At 38.4% G+C, this 22800-nt stretch overlaps 1 long non-coding RNA gene across 1 annotated transcript; it reads right to left on the bottom strand.

Annotated features, from left to right (window-relative positions):
* Positions 1 to 1059: 1059 nt before the first annotated feature.
* LOC123648524 lies at positions 1060 to 22198 on the bottom strand. Its single transcript, XR_006738649.1, has 3 exons — positions 22099 to 22198; positions 21536 to 21643; positions 1060 to 1301 (listed from the first exon to the last, which is right to left on the bottom strand). It is a non-coding gene; the product is annotated as an uncharacterized LOC123648524 (long non-coding RNA).
* Between the last annotated feature and the right edge of the window lie 602 nt (positions 22199 to 22800).

Below are 22800 nucleotides of genomic sequence, written 5' to 3' on the forward strand. Positions count from 1 at the left end.
GCATGTTGTAAAATAGGGTATTGCCTGAGAAGAAGAAGTGAAGGAAGGTGTTGAAAAATAAACATGACATGGAATAAACCTGCCTGGTGAGTGAAGGGAAAATCCAAGAAATTGTAAGTGACAACATGATGGCATGAAGGACTTTAAGGAAGAAAAGGAATTCCTGCCCTATCTCTTCAGTGGTAGGAAGTTTTAGGAAAGGAATGGCTTATGAAAGAGACCATCCTGTTAGTGGCTCTAAGAGTTACAATTGGCAAGAACTGAAGGAGAAAGAGAGAAAATTGCTAATAAGCTACTGAATAATTTACAATGTTGTAAATTGCTTTTTTCATCCAAGGCTATACAACTATTCAGTGGTAGAACTAGGATTTGAACTGCAGTCTGTTTGGTCTCAGAGCCGATGTTCCCTTCTTTAAATTCTGCTGCCCCCACAAAAGTTGATGGGTAGGGAAACTAAAGATGAGAAATTGCAGTATTATCATTGGCAGCAACTACCATCTTTGTTTTCTACTTTAGTAGGAAGTGCTAAACATCGTAAGTGCTAAACATTAAGATTATCAGGCAACTTCCTAGGTGCTAAGGCTGATAAGAAGGTAGAAATCACAATACCTGTCTGCAGAAGGCTTGTAGCCAAATTGAGAACCTTGTGCTTTATAAGAATCAGCCATAACTAGGACTCTAGTTTATTCGTGGAGAAGAAAAGCTGCAACATTTTCAGAAGAGATTATCAAAGAAAGGAGATAAATTTGGAAGCAAAATATGTGCAGATATAGGTCAGCAACCAACTGGTTCAGTATAAATACTTGAGACAAAAATCAATGCCTTGAATAAGATGGAGAAAGAATGATTCTTAAATAAATCTAAGACTTAGACCTTTCTTCATGCTTCCTGTGAGTATGCGATTATAGTGACTTTGTAGGGAAAGGGGGAAAGAAAAGCTGTGAAATATTGGGATCTATTACATGCTATGAAAGGCCAGAATATAACCCTTCATGTCCCATTCTGTTCCCAGTTTGAGTATTTCATTTGGGTTGCAATAATAACAGCAGCAAGTAATACTCAGTATCATTAGTTTATTTAATCCTCAGAGCAACCCCATGAAAGGGGGTACTATTATAATCACTCCCCCCATTTTACAGGTGAGAAAACTGAGGCACAGAGGTGTTGTGTAATTTGCCTAAGGTCATACAACTATCATGGTAAGTGCTAAACATCAAGATTTGTACCTGGAAAACTGGTGCCAAAGGTCCTCTCTTAACAACCCCTGTACTGTACTGCATTTGTAAAAGACAAGGAGAAACCTGGAAAAGAGGAAAAATAAAAGCAACTATCAAAGGGATGGGATGATAGATACCATAAAATTTAAAAGAAAGGATTTTTTAAATTTGGAGAACAGCTAGATGTGTGTTTTTTAAATATATGAAGAGGTTCTAAGCAGTTATTTTCTAGAAAAATCCCAATCCTGAATGACCCTACCCATTCATCTTCTCCATTCGTGCTCCAGGGCAGGTGAGCACAGTTGGAGCAAAATTACAGAATCCGATTGATTAGTGCCTCTGCGCCTAAAATCCACAGCCTTGCTGGCCCTTCCACCCTGCACAGAAATCCAAACTTTTTCACTTGCCAACTCACTCTTTTTGCCCCCTTTTTATAACCTTTCAAGTTTTATCCCCTCAAACTTTTAACCAACCATATCCTCTTGGAAGATGATAACTTTTGCTCCTAGAAAATAGGATCCATCAGATACATATCCCTTCATATTTTAGCCACCAAACCTAGCAAACTAAAGTGGATTTGTACCACTTCTCAGCTCTGTCTTACCAATTCCAATAAAGAAACTGGTCCCCTGTCCAACCTCAGGAATCTCACGCCATCAATTATCTCCATTTCCTGGTATCCTTAGCCTTCCCACTGAACCAAATCCCTCCTGTGAGCGCTTAAGCAAAAAAAAAAAAAAAAAAAAAAAACACACACAAAAAAACCTCTCCCATTCCTCACCCACCCTTTTCTCTCCCCCAGCTCCCTCCCTTCAGCCAAACTCATCAAAAGAATTGCGTATACTTTTACAACTGATCTAAAATCATAGCCTGTAGTTTTAGTGGTGCAGGAAAGAAAGTCACTATTTTTCTGCAACTCAATGTTTTTCCAATCTCCTGTTCTGCCAGATTGCAAAACTTAAGATGGCGGTATCTAGATTCTGTGGTCTTATGTAGTGCCAAGGCGTTGGTGAACTTAAGTCCTCAGTCCTCATCCATCTGTAGCAGCATCTACCGAGGCATCCATCAATCTGTCTCTGGACTTACATCCAAAGCTTGCTGAGTAATTATCCCCCATATCTGTCCAATAGGACCCAGCTCTAATGACCATTTTAGAGCTCTTCTTTGGACACAGAATGACCATTACTGTACCTCAGCACCAAAGAGGGCTGAAGCCACACCCATAAGGCTGTCTCAGGCTGCTTTTTAAAAATTATTAAGAAATGTTTTTGATTTTTGATAATTTTGATATTGTTGGGTCAATAAATCAAAACTATATATAAAACATACATTGGGAGTTCCACTTCTGGAATGTCAATGAGGAGCTCTGTGGACCTGATCCCCAGTCAAACAAATATAGTTGGTGAAAATTATTTTTAAAACAATCATTTGAAATCTCCTAAAATTGTCCTAAGGGTATACAGAAGATGAAGGAACATTTATTTAAGAAAACCTACTAACGCCCAGTAAGAACAGCAAGTCTGAAGCATTTGAATTATAACCCACTCACTTTCTCTCTGCTCCCAGCTCAGCATGACAGAGACTCCATTCCAGGTGCGTATAGTCTAAAGCACAGGACTCCTTCCCCTCCAGCTCCCAGAACTATGGTATTTTCCTCAGAGGGGCAGAGCATAAGAACTTAACTCCCCAGCTATTTGTTGTAGAGGCTAAATTCCAGGTGAGTGCAGCCTAGAAGTTGGAGGTTCTTTTCTTCTTCCTAGCTCTTGCTCATGGAGCTTTACCTTGACTGTGGCAGGCTGAGAATACTTAATCCAGTTCATTTGTAGGACAGGTTCCATGCTAGGAGAGGCAAGCTGAGAAAACCAGAAACTATCGATTCCCACCTAGTGCCCTATTCCTAAAGCAATCACTGCAAAAGAAGCAGGCCACCATCCCTGCTCCCAGTTCTAGAGCCATGGCTCAGAGAGTTTGCCCAGGGGTAGACAGGCCTTTAAACAGAGAACTCTGAAGCTCTCCCCAAAGGAACTCAATGTTATTTGAAACAAAGTTTTGGGAAGTTCAGGTCTAGGGCATTCTCAGACACAATGGAGTTTTAGTGGGGAACAGCTAAGAGGAGGCTGGTGGTAGCTCAATGAGAGACACAAGCTAAAGCATAGGGCAGCTAGTTTATTAGAGAGAACTAAGAAAAGAGGCAACTAAGAAGGGCCCTCCTGAGGTCATAACAAACAAACATTAGCCTCAAAAACTACCTCTGCAATTGGATCAGACTGTGGAGTAATTTATGCCCCGGAGCATTGTCAAAAACAATAAAGAAATCAACCAACAGTGACACCTAGCCACTAGATGTGATCAGGGAAAGAAACAAAGAGAGCCCTACTAAAACCACTATTATGTGAGGGGGTCTATGGGCATATCCAAGGTTATGCCCTCTGAGGAACAACACCAGAGGCCGTATGTGCAGAGCAAAAAGCCTACACCAACATCGTCTAGCCAGTCACTAAACAAATAAACAAGCAAACAATTATAACAAGACCCAGAGAAGAAGGGGTGGAAACCTGTATCCAGGACTGCTACAGAGTTGCTCCAGGTGAGCTTTTCTTAGCTGTCTCTTTCCCTGGTTCTAGCTGAAATGTCCAGTTTGCAACAACAGCAACAACAAAAATGTATGAAACATGTACAGAAACAGAAAGTGTGAACCATACCCAGGAAAAAAAGCAGGCAATGGAAACTGTCCATTAGAAGGATCAGATGGCAGATTTAACAGACAAAGTCTTTAAAGTAGTCATTATAAATACGTTCAAAGAATTTTTTTAGAACTATGCTTAAAGAAGTAAAAGAAGTCATGTTGGCTATGTCTCAGCAATAGAGAATATTAAAGTGATAGAATCCATAAAAAAGAGACATGGAAATTCTAGAGTCAAAAAGTACAATACCTGAAATTAAAAATTCACTAGGGGGGCTCAACAGTAAATTTGAACTGAAAAAAGAAAGAACAAAATTAAATGTAGCTCAATAGAGATTATGCAATCTGAAAAACAGAATAAAGAATGAAGAAAATTAACAGGACTTCAAAGACCTGTGGCACACCATTAAGTGCACTAACATATGTTTAACGTGACTACCAAAAGAAAAAGAGAGAGAAAAGAGCAAAAAAAAATACTTGAAGAAATAATGATTGAAAACTTCCCAAGTCTGATTTTTAAGAGAATTAATCTACATACATTCAGGAAACTCAATGAATTCCAAGTAAGATAAACACAATGAGATACACACACAGGCACTTAATGGTAAAAATGCAAAAAGTGAAAGACAAAGGGAAAATCTTGAAAGTAGCAAGGGAGAAACAATTTATCATGCACAAAGGAACCCCAATAAGATTAACAGCTGATTTATCAGAAACAATGGAGGCCAGAAGGTAATGAGATGATGTATTCAAAATGCTGAAAGAAAGAAAAAAAAAACCTGTCAATCAAGAATCTCATATTCAGCCAAACTATCTTTCACCAAATATACATTAAAAGTCTTGCTGGGCATAGTGGCTCATGCCTGTAATCCCAGCACTTTAGGAGGCTGAGGTAGGAGGATCACTTGAGGCTACATCTTCCCTGTTCAACTTGTTCTCACCTCTTTCAGACAACCACTTTTTATTAATTTTTTTTTTTTTTTTTTGAGACAGAGTCTCTCTATGTTGCCCGGGCTAGAGTGAATGCCGTGGCATCAGCCTAGCTCACAGCAACCTCAAACTCCTGGGCTTAAGCGATCCTACTGCCTCAGCCTCCCCAGTAGCTAGGACTACAGGCATGCGCCACCATGCCCGGCTAATTTTTTCTATATATATATTTTAGTTGGCCAGATAATTTCTTCCTATTTTTAGTAGAGACGGGGTCTCGCTCTTGCTCAGGCTGATCTCGAACTCCTGACCTCGAGCAATCCACCCGCCTCGGCCTCCCAGAGTGCTAGGATTACAGGCGTGAGCCACCGCGCCCGGCCAATATTTTGTTTTTTTGTATAAATACAAGCAAAGACATATTTTCTTAATTTTCTCCCTTTCGTACACAAAAGTTAGCATATTATGTGTAGATTGCTTTTTTCATTTGACAGTGTACTTTGGAAATCATTCCACATGACATATTGAAAGCTTTCTTATTCTTTTTTTAAATAGCTACATGGTATTTCACTGTATGGATACATCAAAATTTAGCCACCTTCTTTTGATGGACAGGTTATCTCTAATCTTTTAATATTAGAATATGATGCTGCAGTGAAGCAACTTACACTTAAAACATTTTGCATGTGTGCAGTTATTTCTATATGGTGGATTCCCATAGGTAGGAGTGATGGTTCAAAGTGTAAATACATCCATAATTTTGATACATATTGCCACATTACCTTCTCTGTAAGTTGTACCATTTTTCACTCCCACCATCAAGTTATAAGTGTAATTGTTTCCCTACATCTTTGGCAATAGAGTGATTTTAGACTATCTTAGACTGTGGATCACAGCCAATAGTAAGTCATGAAGTTAGTTTGATGGGTTATTAATCAACATTTAAAACAAAATGAAATTATATAGGATAGAATGAACAAATCAGAGTTTACTGTACATAGTTTGGGGATTATAAAATATGTCCACAAATTATTTGATACTCTTCCCTTCAATTGGTCAAACTTAATAATTCTCTTTTTTCCTTAAGGATGAGCCATACTTAGTGACTCATTACTTTTTAAAAAACTAATTAGAAGTTATTTGTCTCAAAAACAAGTCAAGGAAAGAGCAGTCAGACAAGGCCACCAGAGATGCAGCTTTCCAGGGCTCCAGCCTGGACCCGTAGGCTTCACACTGACACGTTTGTCAGACGACTGCTGCACCTCCAGGTCTCCCTTCTCCATTCCAAGAAAGGGAAAAGAGACAAGAAAAGCTTTTCCCCCAAAATTTTAACTTTTTTATCAGGAGGAGATGGCCTTCCCAGAGATTTCTGATTACATCTTATTGGCTATATAAGAACTATATCACATGGCTATTCCCAGGTGCAAGGCAGATTGAAAAACTGAATGTTTTTAGCAGAGTTCATTTTCTTCCCCCTCAATAATTAGGGTTATCATGATTCACTTTTAATGAACAGAATGTGGCAAAAGTGAAGATCTGTGAAATATTAGGACCAACAATGTATTAACTGTGGCTTCCTCCTTGCTGTCTCTCAGAGCAATCCATCTAGGGGGAACCAGCTGCCATGTTGTGAGAACACTCAGGCAGCCCTGTGGAGAAGCCCACTTGGTGAGGAACTGAGACTTTTTGCCAACAGCCCAAAGGAACTAAGGCCTTCTGCCAACAGCCATGTGACTGAGCCATCTTGGAAGCAGCTCCAGCTGACAGCTTCACTACACCCTCAAGAGAGACCTGTGTCAGAACCGTCCACTAAGCTGCTCCAAGTTTCTGACTTAGAGAAGCTGAGATAAAATTGTTTGTTTTAAACTGCTAAGTTTGGGACTAACTCATTACACAGCAATAAATAACTAATACACATAGTAAGAATAAGTACGAATTTATGAAACATTTATTTCAGTTATATATGAGTGTGTGCTAGGTTTCAGTATGAAATGAATTCCTTCTTAAGGGTTGCAGTAAAAATTAAAAAAAGAAGAAGAAGAAGAAGAAATTGAATCATGCAACAATTTTCTCCTTGGAGGTCTTGCTGCTGCTTTCCTGAGCTCTACATGGGGATCAAGACACAGGTCCTCTCTGCCTTCAGAAGCAACTAACTTAGTTGATCAGGCAGCCTTCTTTGTCCCTCATTCTAGGCCAATCTCCAAGAGTGGGCAAAGAGGGACAGGACATAAGAACACTTCTTAGAGATCTATCCACATTGAAAATTTAATTTCCTAAGCTTTTCTCATCCAACATGAAAATGCTTTTATCTAGTCTCTGGGATGGTCAGCCAGGCTTTCACAGAATTGCGTGTTCTCTCTGTTTTATTATCTTTGTCAAAGTCTTCCTATTCCGGGCAGGACCAAAACTTTAACAAACCAAAAACCTGTTTTTGGCACAGCGCCCTTTAGTTCAGAAAATCCTAAAGGTAAGAAAAAGCCTGGGTGTACTAGGAAATTGAGAAGAAACCTCTCAAATAATATTTGAAGATACTGTCCCACCGTACTTCCTGTCTTAATATTTCAACTCACATTCCTTTCTTGTTCCACTTCCAACTGGCTCCTACACTCACTAGTCTACAGAACTGTTCACAGTCCAAGTAAAAACAATCGCCAACTTGTTTTCTTTCCAAAGAACTTAACAATCGATTTGACTGGAAAAAAAAATAATACTTGTTTATCTTTAGCTACAAGGACTACAGGCAAACCAAGGGAGAGGCAGCACATAGTTTCCTGCTTCCAGGGAGTCGTTAAATACCTGCTGATTTCGGGATATCAGGGCTCCAGAGGCAAGTTCATGTTTCTTTTTTTTTTTTTTTTTGAGACAGAGTCTCAGTTTCTTGCCCGGGCTAGAGTGAGTGCCGTGGCATCAGCCTAGCTCACAGCAACCTCAGACTCCTGGGCTTAAGCAATCCTACTGCCTCAGCCTCCCGAGTAGCTGGGACTACAGGCATGAGCCACCATGCCCAGCTAATTTTTTTTTTTTTTTTTTGTATATATATTTTTAGTTGGCCAGATAATTTCTTTCTATTTTTAGGTAGAGACGGGGGGTCTCACTCTTGCTCAGGCTGGTCTCGAACTCCTGACCTCGAGCGATCCACCCGCCTCGGCCTCCCAGAGCTAGGATTACAGGCGTGAGCTACCGCGCCCGGCAAGTTCATGTTTCTTAATAGCACTTCTACAGTACGTGTACTCCCATTGTGAAGGGGAAAACAATTAAAACAGCATTTCACCTGCTATTTGAAAGCCTGACATACTGCTAATCCCCCACAAGGAGGCTCCATTGTCAAGTACAACAATTTTCAAAGCGGAAGGCTTCAACCATTTTTAAAAGCGACACCATGATGCATTAAAGTGTCAAAATCTTTAAACACTTTAACAACCTTTTTGAGAACAGTTTGGCTCTCATTATCATATAAAAAAGGAATGTATCATCTTAGTGCTAATGCAAAGCCAAGACAAATGTATCACATAGTAAATCGATCATTTAAATGCATCTGAGTATAAAGAGTAAGACTCTCTTTTGGAGGACAGGGAAGGTAGAAGATTGGTAATTATAACAAAAAGAAATTTCCTTATGCTTCAATTATTATATTTGATCAAAGTTGTCACATAGGTTCAACTTCAGTTTTCTAAGACAAACCAGAAAAAGATTAACCTCGGCTAAAATTCTTTGCCTTTATAAGGCAAAACATGATTAGCTGCTTAGTAGCTCTTTGCCTAATCAATAACACATCTGGTCATGGCATTATTTTAATATTATTCTTTAAAATTAAAACAGTGAATACTTCTTATTTGATGATGTAATATCTTAAACTATTGGCAATAACATTTCTAAATGGCCACAAATATATTTGGAGTATTTAAACAGAAAATATAAACTAAATATATGAATAAATAATTTGTTACAATTAAGATCTCTCAATGTATGAGGTTGAAACTAGCTTTTTCTTTTGCCTCCTTAATTCTCTGAAAAAAAGAACTTAGAATAAATATGACTTTTAGGGCTATAAATGTTCAATTAACTTTGCATTTAAATCATTTATTTCATAACATATATTGTATGGCTAGAATGTGTTAGGGAAACTGAGAAATAAGGTAAATTTCTTACATTGCAAAATAGAGTTGGGTTTATATTTGGGAGTTTTAGTTTCCTAAGACTTTATTATTCCATAGAGAGTGGGAATTTGGATGTAGCTGGCATTTATTGATTGCCTCCATTAAGTCCTTTGCTTGTATTATTTCATTTATTTCATATTTGTTGGCTAGGTATCACTATTCCCATTCCATTGATGAGGAAACTGAGACTCAAAGAAATACCTTGTTCAAGGTCACATAGTCAGCTGTACAATAGCAGAACTGGAGTTAGAACCCACAACAGGGGTAGATGGGGAGAGAGACGGGGGATGGAGTTTTAGGAGTCTGAGGGTGATGAGGAGGCAGGATGGGATGAAACAAAGGTAGAGTCTTGTCTGAGAGTTCACAAAAAGAGTAATTTAGTAATTTAGCATCTGTTAGTATGCTTCCCTCATTCTTATCAGTCCCGCTGCTGGTGGATGAATCTCTATTTTGCCAATCAGCTTGAATTTAAGCATCAATATTAGATTTGAAATGTAAGAGTGAAATTGACTTTCTGTGATGTTTTTTAAAATGATTACTGGGTGCCCAGGCAACCAGCTCCCAAATATCTGGTTGCTCTTAATAAAAGATCAGGACCACACCTAGCGGGCCCCACTGATAGAATAGACTTAGTGGCCATGTCTCCAGGCAGCCCGAGGCAAGTGGTTACGAACTCACTGAGATTTGCTGCTCGCCCCTGTGCATTTGAAAGAACCCAGTTCCCTTAGGGATATTCAGGCTGCCTGAATAATTCCCTCCCCACCTGGGCCGGTCAGCACACACCCACAATGTCAGCAGTGGTGAGAACCTGCAACCGTTGTTCACCTTCGCATCTGGGGAGTCGCTCCTATCTTCCCCACAAGAAGGACAGGAGACTGGGTTGAAGCTTGCTTTGATCACTCTAAACCTTTATACAGACCCACCTCTTTAGAAGAAGAAGCTTCACCCAGTTCTGTCTTCAGAAACGGTAGGTTAGTCTTACTGTCTTAGTATAAGACTAACACAGATAGATCATCCATCACAAAGACTGTCTCTAGCAACTGGGAAAGGTCAGATTCTTTTAGAAACTGTGCACACACAAGAAGACAAGGGCAGGATGGAAATGTTCTTCAGTTCTACATTCCTTGTCATGAGACACCTATGCAACAGGGCAACACCCCTTTTAAATATTAAAGTCACAAAAATTCAGGGTTTCCCAAGCTGGTAAAAAAAAAAAAAAGAAAAGGAAGAATAGAAAATATGATTTTGCGTAAACTTTCTGCTCTCTTTTTTGCTACTGGACACGGGTTTCTCCTCAGCTTCTCCCTGTGATGTACTTTGAAGGGAGAAGAGAAGAAAGAGAAGAACAGAGAGGAGATGAAAGAGAGATAAGGAGAGGAAAGGAAGCAGAGGGGGCTGGGTTGAGGAGGGGATGAAGAGGATGAAGAGAATTTTTTTAAAAAGAGAAGAGAGAGGGAGAGGAGTTAGTTGCAAATATGGAGTATCATGAACAATAAAAACTTGGTACATGTATTAGTTTGACACATGGTTATTGAGCATCTAATATGAGCCAGGCTGTCAGACTCCAGGGGAAAGCACTGAAGCAGATAGTTGTTTTTTCTTATGGAACAAATATATTGGGGAAAGGACAAAAGTTATTACATGAAGTAAATTAAGTTGTAGATAAATTCTGAGATAAATTTCTGTAGATAAATTCTGTAGATAAATTCATTCTATTTTTACATGATTTCTCTAATTCCCATAAATTCTATCCATAAACTGAAGTAAATAGAAATGAACTACTCTAGACTTTTTTTTTTTTTTTTGAGACAGGATCTTGCGCTATTGCCCAGGCTGGAGTGCAGTGGTATGATCATAGCTCACTGTAGCCTCTAACTCTTAGGCTCAAGCAATCCTCCTGCCTCAGCCTCCCAAAGTGCTAGGATTCCAGGTGTAAGCCATCATGCCTAGCCCCTCTACATTGTCTCAAAAAATATTTCCAATTTAACTATATTTGTACTTTTGCTTTCTTAGTTAGGACAATGCTTTTGTATTATTGTATGTCTATGTATTCTTTAAAGAGCTGATAAAAAAGTATTTGTTCATTTCCATGTAGTCTACTTGATCAGCCTATTTGCAAAAATTTTCCTGAAAAATGTGTAGGGGGAAAAACTCAGTGTCAAGAATGGATTTTATTTTAAATCAATAATTGGAATAGATGCAAGACAAAAATAATCTGAAATTAAATACAGAATGTTGGATTTAACATTAAGTGTATGACTGACAGCCTATCCACACACACACACACAAAATCAACTGCTCCTGTTTATCAAAGCATTTAAGTCTATAACAAAGGCAAACTTGAGGTCAGTGCCGTCAAGTAATTTCTAAATAGTTTCCAGATTGGTTCTTTGCTTTTGGTGCCAAAAAGGTTAATTGACTTTGTATCTACAATTTACCTTCAATTTACCAAACTATAGGTGTGATAGTCAACATATTTAACAACCAGTATGGCATGGACACAGATGTTGGCTGTGCCTTAAAACGTATTTTTCTGCATCCTGGCTAAATATATATCCAGCTAATTATGGGGAAAGTGGTATGTGGTTAACATGGACTAAAGTTTCCTTTCTGATCCATTACAAATTAATCTACTCCTTTGCAGGAAATAGTATGACCAATACTATTCATCCTCCAATAGCATTGCTAACGTGGGACAAGGGGAGAGGCCATTCCTCTGGAACATATTCTCTGCTTTTGGAGATCTTCTCAACGTTTCTAAAATAGTATGTTAGTAATCTGGCTGTTGACGCTATGTTGAAAAGATGTAGAGGATGCAGTTTGAAAGAAATGTCAGTTTGTTTAGTGCACGTTAGAACATCAATAGTCGTACTGTGAGCCACAGAGCAGGAGATCCAAGTGTGGACTCTTAAGTGCTACCTCCCCCAGGTGTGAGAAACTAGTTATGCTTTGGGACTGCATTTCAAAAACCGCAAGTTCTTCAGGAGGCAGGACTGCCGTTCCATAGTGGGGCAGGAAAGAATAAGATTGCTCCTTGGGATCTGCTGCAGCCTTTCTTAGTATTCTCCTGCCTGATGTTGACAGTAAGGGAATGATGAAGCACCTCCGCCCTGGGAAGGCACAGAGAGCAGGAGTTTGGATTGCAGTTATGAGGGTCTGGGTCACCCCACGGGTAAGACTTCAATGTGGGTAACAGAGAAGGGCAATGCTGAATATTAGTTGCAGCCTTGAGATCAGCTGCACTAGCGAGGATTATACTTCACCCCACTCACTTTCCTCTTGCAAATTTCCCTAGGAAATAGGAGAGACCAACCAGAAGGAAGCTATTCCCAGGTGATGTAAATGTTTTATACAACGCAAATGGATGCTACCAGTGCCAGGGTGAACTGTGGTGGATACTGTGATGTCCAGTCCAGATACTCCCTTCAGGACCAAAGCACTCATTTCCCCAGCCACCAGAATTATTAAAATCACCTGTTGGTGGCTCGCGGCAAATCCCTCCCCGAGAATTGCCCTCAGGTGAAAGGAATTTATTCACCCAAGGTTATGTTCATTCCCCAGGGGCAGCCCACACCCAATGACCGGCCAACGTGGGGGTATACAAATCACATCCTTTTTCCTTAATTTGGGACAACTCAGAAAAACCATCCCAGCTCCTGAGCTCCGTAAGAGCTTAGCTGAGTCCCTTTTGCAGTTTCATCACTGTTCAACTCTTTTAGTTCCCCAATCCTGCTTCCTTAACTGCTCACAATTTTAATTTCTGGGACCATTCCACAATAAACTTCCTGTACACGTCTCTGTTTCTGTATCTTTTTCCTGGGAAATATGACATAAGAGAATTTCCTATTAACTATTTTAAAAGTATGTGGAAAGATGTGTGTTTGTGACACATTTTATCAAAAATATGCTGGAAATATGCTATGCTTGAGTTTATTTTAGCTCATTTAGCAAACTTCAGTAAAGCAAATGCGAAGATTCAGGAACAGAATAATATTTGGTAATTGGTTCTCAGTCTCTACAGGCATTGTAAGCATGCTATTTTTATGGCTAGTTTTATTTTTAAGTAATTAATATATATTCAGCCAAATAAAACAAACTGCTTTAGTTCTTTTCATAACATTTGAGGTTAATGAAATAAACACCAGTGATGATAAGCTTTCACTTCTCCATGTTTTAATTTATCATATTTTTTTAAAACTAGGCTTTGTAATCATGAAACACATTTTTAAACCTAAGGTTTATTATTTTTTGCCCTCACGCTTTCAGTAGTTTGGCTTAATTTGTCTACTACAACAAGTTTCAGAATTCATTAAAAATTATTTTGTTGAAATTTTATTTCTCTATTGGGAGGTTCTACATTAGATGTCTCTAAAAGTTCACTTCACAACCATATTGATGTTAAAGGGGACTGAGAAATAGTAAATGATAAAATTGTAAAAGCTGTTTGGCATGTTTGGTTTTTTATAACAGCTTTGAGATATCATTCACAAACCATAAAATTTATCTATCAAAGTGTAAAAGTCAAGTGGTTTTAGTATATTCACAGATTTGTGCAACCATCACCACTATCTAAGCATCCAGTTTGTAACATATATCGGTATTTCATTCTTTTCACTGCCAAATAATATTCCATTATGTGGATGTAACACATTTTGTTTATTCATTCATCAGATAACGGACATTTGAGTTATTTTCACTTTTTAGTTGTTATAAATAGTGCTGCTATGAACATTGTGTATGAGTTTTATGTGGACATCTGTTTTCATTTCTTTGGGGAATATACCTAGATGTGAAATTGCTGGGTCATATGTTAATTCTATGAACATTTTGAGGAATTGCCAAATCATTTTCCAAGCTGGCTCTAACATTTTACATTTTCACCAGCAATGTATAAAGTTTCCAATTTTTTCACATCCTCATCAATACTTGTTATGGTTTGGTATTTTGTTTTGTTTTTAATATTCATTACCCTAATAGGTATGAAGTGGCATCCTACTATGGTTTTGACTTGCATTTCCCTAATAAATAATGATGTTAAACATCTGTTTATGGGTTTGTTGGCCATTTGTTTATCTTCTTTGGAGAAATGTCTATTTACATTTTTGTCCATTTTTAATGGGTTATTTGCCATTTTATTGTTGACTTGCAAGAGTTCTTTGTATATTCTGGATACAAGTTCCATCAGATACCCCTAGATTGCAAAAATTTTATTGGTTGTCTTTTCACTTTCTCAATAGGGTCTTTGATGCCCAAAAGTTTTTAATTTTGATGAAGTTCAGTTTAACTTTTTTTGTTTGTTTGTTTTATTGCTTGTGCTTTTGTTGGCATATCTAAATAGGCCTAACCCAGGGTCTCAGAGATTTATATCTTTTTTCTTCTAAGAGTTTGATATTTTTAGCTCTTTTAGTTAGGTCTGTTTTGAGTTAATTTTTAAAATACAGTATGAGGTAGGAGTCCAACCTCATTCTTTCGCATGTGGACAGCTAATGGTCCCAGCACCATTTGCTAAAAAGACTATTCTTTTCCCAATTGAATTATCTTGATCCTTGTTGAAACTCAATTGATCATAAATATGAGGGTTTATTTCTGGACTCTCTATTCTATTTTAGGATACATATGTATTCTTATGCCAGTTCCAAACTATCTTGTCTACTATAGACTTGTAGTAGTAGGTTTTGAAATCAGGAAGTGTGAGACCTCCAGTTTTATGCTTCTTTTTCCAAGATTATTTCTGAGCCTCTTGCATTTCCGTATGGATTTTTTAAATCAGTTCGTCAATTTTTCCAAGAAAGCCAACTGGGAATTTGATAGGAATTTCATTAAATTTGTAGATCAGCTTAAGGAATGTTGCCATCTTAACAATATTAAGTCTTCCAGTCAAGGAACATAGGATGTCTTTCTATTTGTTTAGGTGTTCTTTCATTGCTTTCAATGTTTTGTAGTTTTCAGGGTACAAGTTTTGTACTTTCTTTTGCTAAATTTGCTCCTAAGTGTTTATTCTTTTTGGTGCTATTATAAATGGAATTCTTTTCTTAATTATATTTTGGATTTTTCATTGCTAGTCCATAGAAATACAACTGACTTTTATATATTGATTTTTTTATCCTGCCAACTTGCTGAACTTGTTATTAAATAATTAGTTCTATTAATGCTTTAGTAGATTCCTTAGAATTTTCTATATACAACATCATGTCATCTACAAATAAAAATAGTTTTACTTTCTCCTTTCTAACTTGGATGCCTTTTGTTTCATTTTTTTTTTTTACCTAATTGTCCTTGTTATGACCTCAACTACAATGTTGAATAGAAGCAGTGAGAGTGGACAGCTTGTCTTGTTCCTGATCTTAGAGAAAAAGTATTGTATTCAGTCTTTCCTCAGTAAGTATTAGCTCTGAGATTTTCATACGTCTTTCATCAGGTTGTGGAAGTTCTCTTCTATTCCCAGTTTGTTGCATGTTTTTATCATGAATGGGTTTTGGATATTATCAAATGCCTTTTATGCATCTACTGAGTTGATCATGTGATTTTTGCCCTATAGTCTAATAACATGGTTGATTGATTTTCAGATGTTAATCCAACATTGCATTCCTAGGATAAAGGGTATATAATGGTGGTAATGGTATATAATTCTTTACTGTTGAATTGTCTGTTTCTGTTTTCCTTTCTTTCAGTTTTTCCCTCATGTATTTCCAGTCTCTGTTAGTTGCATATTTATTTATAATTGCTATATCTTCCTGATAGATTGAACCTTTGACATTGTTTAACATCTTTTGGGAAGCGAATTAAGTGAGGACACAGCAGATAACCTATAGAAGTCTGCATCTGCTGAGCCAGATTTTCTGGTAATTTTGGTAATTTTGTTGAAATTTTTCCAGAATGTTGTGGAAATTGCAATCTGAGCAACAGATGGAGTGCAATAAAGAAGGATGTCTCCAAAAGGACGTTGATCTTTATGTCAGTTAGGAAGCTTTCAGCTGAATGAAATAGAAGCCCCAACTCAAACTAGCTTAAACAATGAAGATGATTTATCAGCTCACACAGCTGGAAAGTCAACTTGCTTTTGCAACCCGAGTTCCTCATCTGAACCACAGAACACAGAAGGTGATCTGAGTGACCGTTTTTTCAGTTCTCCCAAGGATAGTACATAGTTAGTACAATTCCAGATACATAGGAGAAAAGTTAATTTATTACATACAATGTATGTCTCAGGACTATTAGGGCTTAATTCTTCTATGAAACTTTGGTTGAGAAAGCCTGGTAGTGTGAGCTTCAGATTCAATTTGATCAAGAACCCTGTTCCATTTTGTGTGTGTGTGAGAGAGAGACAGACAGACAGATAGAGAGAGAGAAGGGAAGAGAGAGAGAGAGATCCTTTATTCTGGCCTCTCCCATGTGTAGAATTTATCTTTAAACTGCTTTTCCTCTTGATTGATAGGTGCAATTGCAGCCAGGGAAAGGAGATAGCTTTGTCCCTCACAACCACTGAATTCCACTTTGATGGTCAATGTTAAGTCATACGTCCATCCTTAATCAATCTATGTGGTAAAAGGAGTTTAGACTAATCTGGGTGCTGCCCTGGAGCTGGGAGTGAAATGAGCCCCACCCAATACTTAGCTATACAAAAGGGGACGGTGAAATTGATGTTGGGAGGTATTACAGTGTCTTTCACATTCCTCTCCATATGTAAGGCCTAAAATTTTAGAAGCTAGTAACTTGTTTCATATTTGTGACAAATCCTAGTAGTTGTCTTAGTGGCATTCAATTTCAATAGTAATAAGAAAGTAAACAGATCTCGTGTTGTGCAGAGATAGGATTATTCCCAGCATGATAACCCCAACAAAGCTAAGTATTTTAATAATCAGATGCCATAACTACAAATTTATCTTCTGCCACTTGCTGTGCAGCTCTTCGTACCACCAAGCAGCTGAACACAGAGGCAGCCTCACGAAATGGAAAGGAACCCAGAGCAGGCCATGTCACTCACTGCCTCTGTCATATCTGTAAAGAGTCTAGAGGTTGCAGATTCCCTGCCATTAGCGCATGATAACTGAGTCACTGGCAGGCGGGGAAGTCCTTCTGGATTCTAGTTGTTTCCAGTTCAGTACAAATTCCTAAGTCCAGATGGATTTTGTCCCAGGGCGATGAACAAATATGGAGACGTTCTCAGAACTGCTGGACATAATCTTCAAAACTATTGGAGGATAGTAGGTGCTAGGAAAATGGGGGGACCTACTCATCCAGATTTTTAAAAGGTTAAATCCTGTAAGATGATACCATACCATGTCCTAGAAAGACTCAAGAGCTCATTTTTAAACAGATGGTGGATGAACATTTAGAAAAGAAGTTATCACTAGCAGTCAGAAAAGTAGTTCAACAATTAAGAGACAGGCCAAATTATCCTCATTATTAATTTGTTACTTCTGGGGATACCATACCTATTATGTGCATGACTAGCACAGTGAGAAGTCTCCCAGGACAACCTTTTGAAGAGGAGGGAGAAATGCCGGCTCTTTATTGAACTGTTAGGTGGAGTCACAGCTGGCTAAACCAACACGTTACACTAATTGCCTACATGGAAGGATATTTCTTTTAGAGTATCACAGGGTTCGATCCTTAAATTTTTTCCCATAAAACATTTTTTATGATTGACTTGGGAAAAGACACACACAAAAAAACACAGTTTGTTCTAAATTATTTCTGTGAAACTAATGCGGTCTCATGCCACACAGATAAATACAGAGCATTGCCCTCATTAACTGTAGTAACCTGTTTTGGCCAGAAGACATCTAGAGTGTTTGCGCTATTTTGAGTAATTTATATAAAAGTGGTTTAGAAAAATTGCAGCAGAGGAGGTTGGTATGGATAGATTGTCTTGGAAAACATCCTGCGACAGAGATTGAAGAAAAAAATGGATGTTTATCTTGGGAAAAAAAGGAAGATTTTGTAAGGAGGGCCTGATAGCTATCTTAAAGTGTTAAAAGAGGGCAGAATTTTATTTGTTATTTACAGATGAACAAAGAATTTGTGTTAAATAGAGGCAGAGTTTAGTTCTACAGAAATGAACTATCTAATGAATAGGTTGAACAGGGAGAGAGTAGGTTCCCATTTCCTAGGGATATTCAAGTAGATGCTCTAGAAGGATTCTGTAGGGCTGACTTAGATGACCTCAGATGGATACTTTGATGTGCTGTGGTTTGTAAACCCATGTGGCAGATTTTAAAAATATATTGTAATTATTTCTCAAGCCATACATATATAACCTTGGCAAGAACATTGTTTCTAATCAAGTCATTTACGTGTTAATATACACTCTCTGATAACAGAGGCTTATGCCAGTAGGAGCCTGTGGGGTGTGGTATACACTGGGACAAAAGAACTTTTCAAAGTCCTTGTATTAGGTGAATGTTAACTCCACCTGGATTTGTCATTCTAGAAGCCATCAGGAAACCATTCTGCCGACTCCTGAGGATCACACATCTTTTCTAAATGCTTTCAAACCACTGTTTAATAACCTCCTAAAGAATCTTTCTAGGGCATGATAAAGATTATAGTCTGGGATTTGCCTTTTTGAAAATCAGAATCTTGACTCTTCTCACACATCTACTATAAATAAGGGAAGTAATTTAATTGCTATTATATGTATGAGTGTGTATGTGTATATATTAATATATGGCAATACTGACCTGTTGAATGAATGAATGGTGATAATTTAATGGTAAAGGGAATGATGCCAGAAGTTATCAAAATAAAGCTGCCTCCAAAAAAAGACATAAAAAATAGAGAAATGCATACAAAACTTTAAATAATTTTATTGTAATTTATGTGACTTTTGGTTTTCTAAAATGGAAATAAAGAAAAGGGAGAATATAGACCTCAACTCTTACTAAGACTATGATGAACATTAGAAATGGCTAATGAAATTTTAAAAAGAAACCCTAATATAAGCTTTTTTTCACTAGCAGAGCTCAAAAAAATTATTAGAGATCATCCGATGTCTTGTTATGGGAGTTTACTGGGCTTTTTTGTTTGTTTGTTTGTTTGTTTGTTTTTGGTAAGCTTTCAAGTGTACAGTCTATACAGTTTATACGAAGTAAATCTTGCTTTTGAATTAATATTTCAATAAAATTAAACACAAGAGGGAGTAAGAGTAAGCTTTTGCTTCATCTTATTTCCTTTTCTTTATTTTTTTCCTCCTTTAAGTAGTTTCCTTTTGTTGCTATAACAAATAACTCCAAACTTAGTGATTGAAGACAACACATTTATTCTTCTCTTACAGTTTTGGAGGTCATAAGTCTGAAATGAATCTCACAGGCTAAAATCAAGGGGTCAGCAGGGCTGATTCCTTCTGAAGGCTTCAGAGGAGACTCTGTTCCTTCCAGACGCTGCCAGTATTTCTTGGCTTAGGGCCACATCATTCCTGTCCTTGCTTTCATCATCAAAGTGCCTTCCCCTCTCTCTGAACTCCTCCTCCCTTTTGTAAGGACCCTTGTGGTTACATCAGGGCCCCTTGAACAATCCAGGATAACCTTCCGTTTCAAGATCCTTAACTTAATCACACCTGCAAAGTTCCTTTTACAATGTATGGTGACATTGTCACAGGTTCTGGGGATTAGAACATGGACCTCCTTGGGAGACTACAATTCAGCCTACCATAGCATATAATACGTATTTTAAAATAATATATCCTAAATCATTTTTGAAGTTAGGTAGGTACATGTCACAATCCACCCAACCAATCATCTCTTGTTAATATTATTTATCTCTTGCTTACTTTCACTTCCTTATCACCTAAATACCTACCCCATTCAGGGAAGGTGTGAACTTAGAAAAAAACAGCAGGTTCATTTCCAGCACTGAATCCTGTGGTGATTCATGATATCAACTCAAGTGTTTTTGACTGGATTGGGAGGAGGAAAGGTGAGGTTAAGCTGCAACCTGACATTTGTCCGAGAGGGCATCCTGACAGCTCCAGAGTGGTATGTGAATCAGTCACGTGACATCTAAGTCGTAGCTGTATGGGGTTAGTCAGAATCATGGACATGGGATTTAGGGATATCATTTGTTGATGATTTTTTTTAAAAAGCATTATTAAACTTTTTGTTCTAAGAAAATTATACATTCCTATGCAGTTGTAAAAAATAATAGAGAGACTAGAGAGATCCCATGTGCCTTTAACCCAGTTTTCCCCAATAGCCACATCTTGCAAAACTGTGGGACAGTATCACATCCAGAATATTGATGCAGTCACAGACAACATACAGGACATTTTCACCACTTTCACGTTGCAACATGTCTCCTTCACATTGTCCTGTATAGCCACCTTCACTTCCCTCCCACATTCTTAACCCCTGGCAACCATAAATCTTTTCTCCATTTCTATAATTTTGTCATTTCAAGAGTATTATATGAATGGGATCATACAGTATGCAACAGTTTAATATTGGCTTTATACACACAGCATAATTCTCTGGAGATTTACCCAGGTTGGTACATGTATTAATAATTGGCTCTTGCTGGGTGTGGTGGCGCATGCCTGTGATCCCAGCTACCTAGGAGGCTAAGGCAGGAGGATCACTTGAGCCCAGGAGTTTGAGGCCACAGTGCTCCACGATCACACCTGTGATGACCACTGTACTCCACCCTGGGCAGCATAGGAAGATGCCATCTCTAATAATAATAATAACCAGTTCTTTTATTGCTGGGTAGTATTCTGTCATGTGGATGTACCACAGTTTAACTATCCATCTGTTGAAAGACATCTAGGTTGTTTCCATTTGGGGGTTATTACAAATAGAGCTCATATGAATATTCATACACAGGTTTTTGTATGAATGTAAGTTGTCATTTCTCTGGGATAAATGTCCAGGAGTGCAATTGTTGGGTTCCATAGCAGTTGAATGGTTAGTTTTTTAAGGAGCTACCAACTATTTTCCAGAGTGGCTGCACCATTTTACATGCTCACCAGTAGTGCATGGGTGATCTGGGGTCTCCCCATCCTTGCCAGTATTTGTTACCATCATTCTCTTTTATTTTAGCTATTCTGATAGGTGTGCGGTGATACCTCATAGTGGTTTTAATTTGAATTTCTCTAATGGCTAATTATGGTGAATATCTTTGCATGTGCTCATTTGCTTATTTAAACTGCTGTCTCCAGAGCATATCTGGTGGCCCTGTGAGGTGGCCATGACAGCCAAAGGAGCTAGGCTCAAGACCTGGAACCTCTGCTTCTGCCCAAACCGCTCCATATGTACCCATTTTACATATTGGGCTTCTGAGCAATTTCACTTAAACAGAGTGTCCTTTGTTTTAAAAAAAAAAAAATTGTGAAATAAACATACTTCATCTATTTTACAAGTTATTTTGTAGAAAATGATTTCCGACAATCCTAGACAAAAGTTATATTCAGAAGTAGAAATAAATACACTCAAATATGTTTATATAAAATATATTCCAAAACCAACTATTTAGCCAATATGTTTTTCTTCCTTTATGTCTTTACAGGGAATGATTGCAAGCCGACTCTAATTATTAAAAATGAAAATTGTATCTCTCACCAATGTTAAAATGGCTCAAACATCTGTTGTTGACAGTCTGTCACAGTTTCCTTTCATGCTGGACAGCACTCTAATTATTCTTCTACGCGTCAGGCAGGGAGCACGGCACTGTGGAGGAATAAAAAGGAAATACACATTTGTTTACAACATCTTAGATATAAATGTGACATGTAACAATGATGGCGAATACATGTGAAATGTTTGCACACCATCTGATCTTGTGATTCTACAGACTATCCATTAGGGTATAAACCACTCCCAGGGAACAGAAGTCACACTGCAATCTTGTATTCCCTTGGAGGAAAGTTCCCCTAGAGACATTAGTATTTTAGCTTTTTCCCCATACTCAGGCCCTCTTGCTTTTTCCTTAAGGAGAGATGTTTTTTGAGCAAGGCTAAAAAACTTATCATGAGAGAGAGAGAAAAAAAAAAAAGCTATCCCCACCACACTTTTCCTGGTAATTTTCACAACCCAGTGGTGGGGGTGTCAGTCCTGGTGCTCCCGGAGGGGGACACAAGAGGGCATGCTGTAGCCAGGCTGTTGCTAACTTGCCGGTAACTCACTTTGCCTCAGTGAGGCCATCTGAGGTGACAGTCCGCTGCGGGACGAGAGCCAGTGAGAGCCGCATCCTCCCAGAGGACTGAAAGACAGAGGTCACTCCATTCCAGCTCCCAGGGAGGAGCATGACCTCCCCACCCGCTTCAGGAGCCAACCAGGACTCGAGGCCGCCAGGCCACGTGCGTGCAAGCAGCTCTCTGGAGGAACACAAACTGGGCCACAGTGGAACATTTTTCTCCTATGTTATCATCCATATTGATTCTTCTGCTGGGAAATCTGTGAAAAGTCAAGGCCATCCTGGTGAAAAGAAAATCGAAAGAAAAAACATTCATGTTTCTCCATCCTGCATATGTACCTTCCCCAAACGTTGCTACCCCCCACAGCTAAATCCGAGGGCTTCATGCATGGTGATCAGAAGGCTCTCTGGAGAAGTTCCATGCTATTGGCTTGTGCATGGTTTTCTTTTTCTCTGTGTGTGGTACAAGGAATTAGTGGAGGTTAATCTCTTTTGGAATAATGTATTTTATGTTCCCATTGGACCTTGGGTCCAAAAGCACAAATAAATGTCTAGGAGTGTTTGCTTCAAGGTAGAACTGAGGCCTGCTGGCTGACTGGGCCCTGGGGAAGAGCTCGGGCTGCCTCAGCTCATGCTTCATTGGATTGCTCTCTCTAGACGCAGCCAAGACCCCAGCAAAACTGGAAGGGAG

Source organism: Lemur catta, chromosome 1 (genome assembly GCF_020740605.2).
Source record: "Lemur catta isolate mLemCat1 chromosome 1, mLemCat1.pri, whole genome shotgun sequence".
NCBI lineage: Eukaryota > Metazoa > Chordata > Mammalia > Primates > Lemuridae > Lemur > Lemur catta.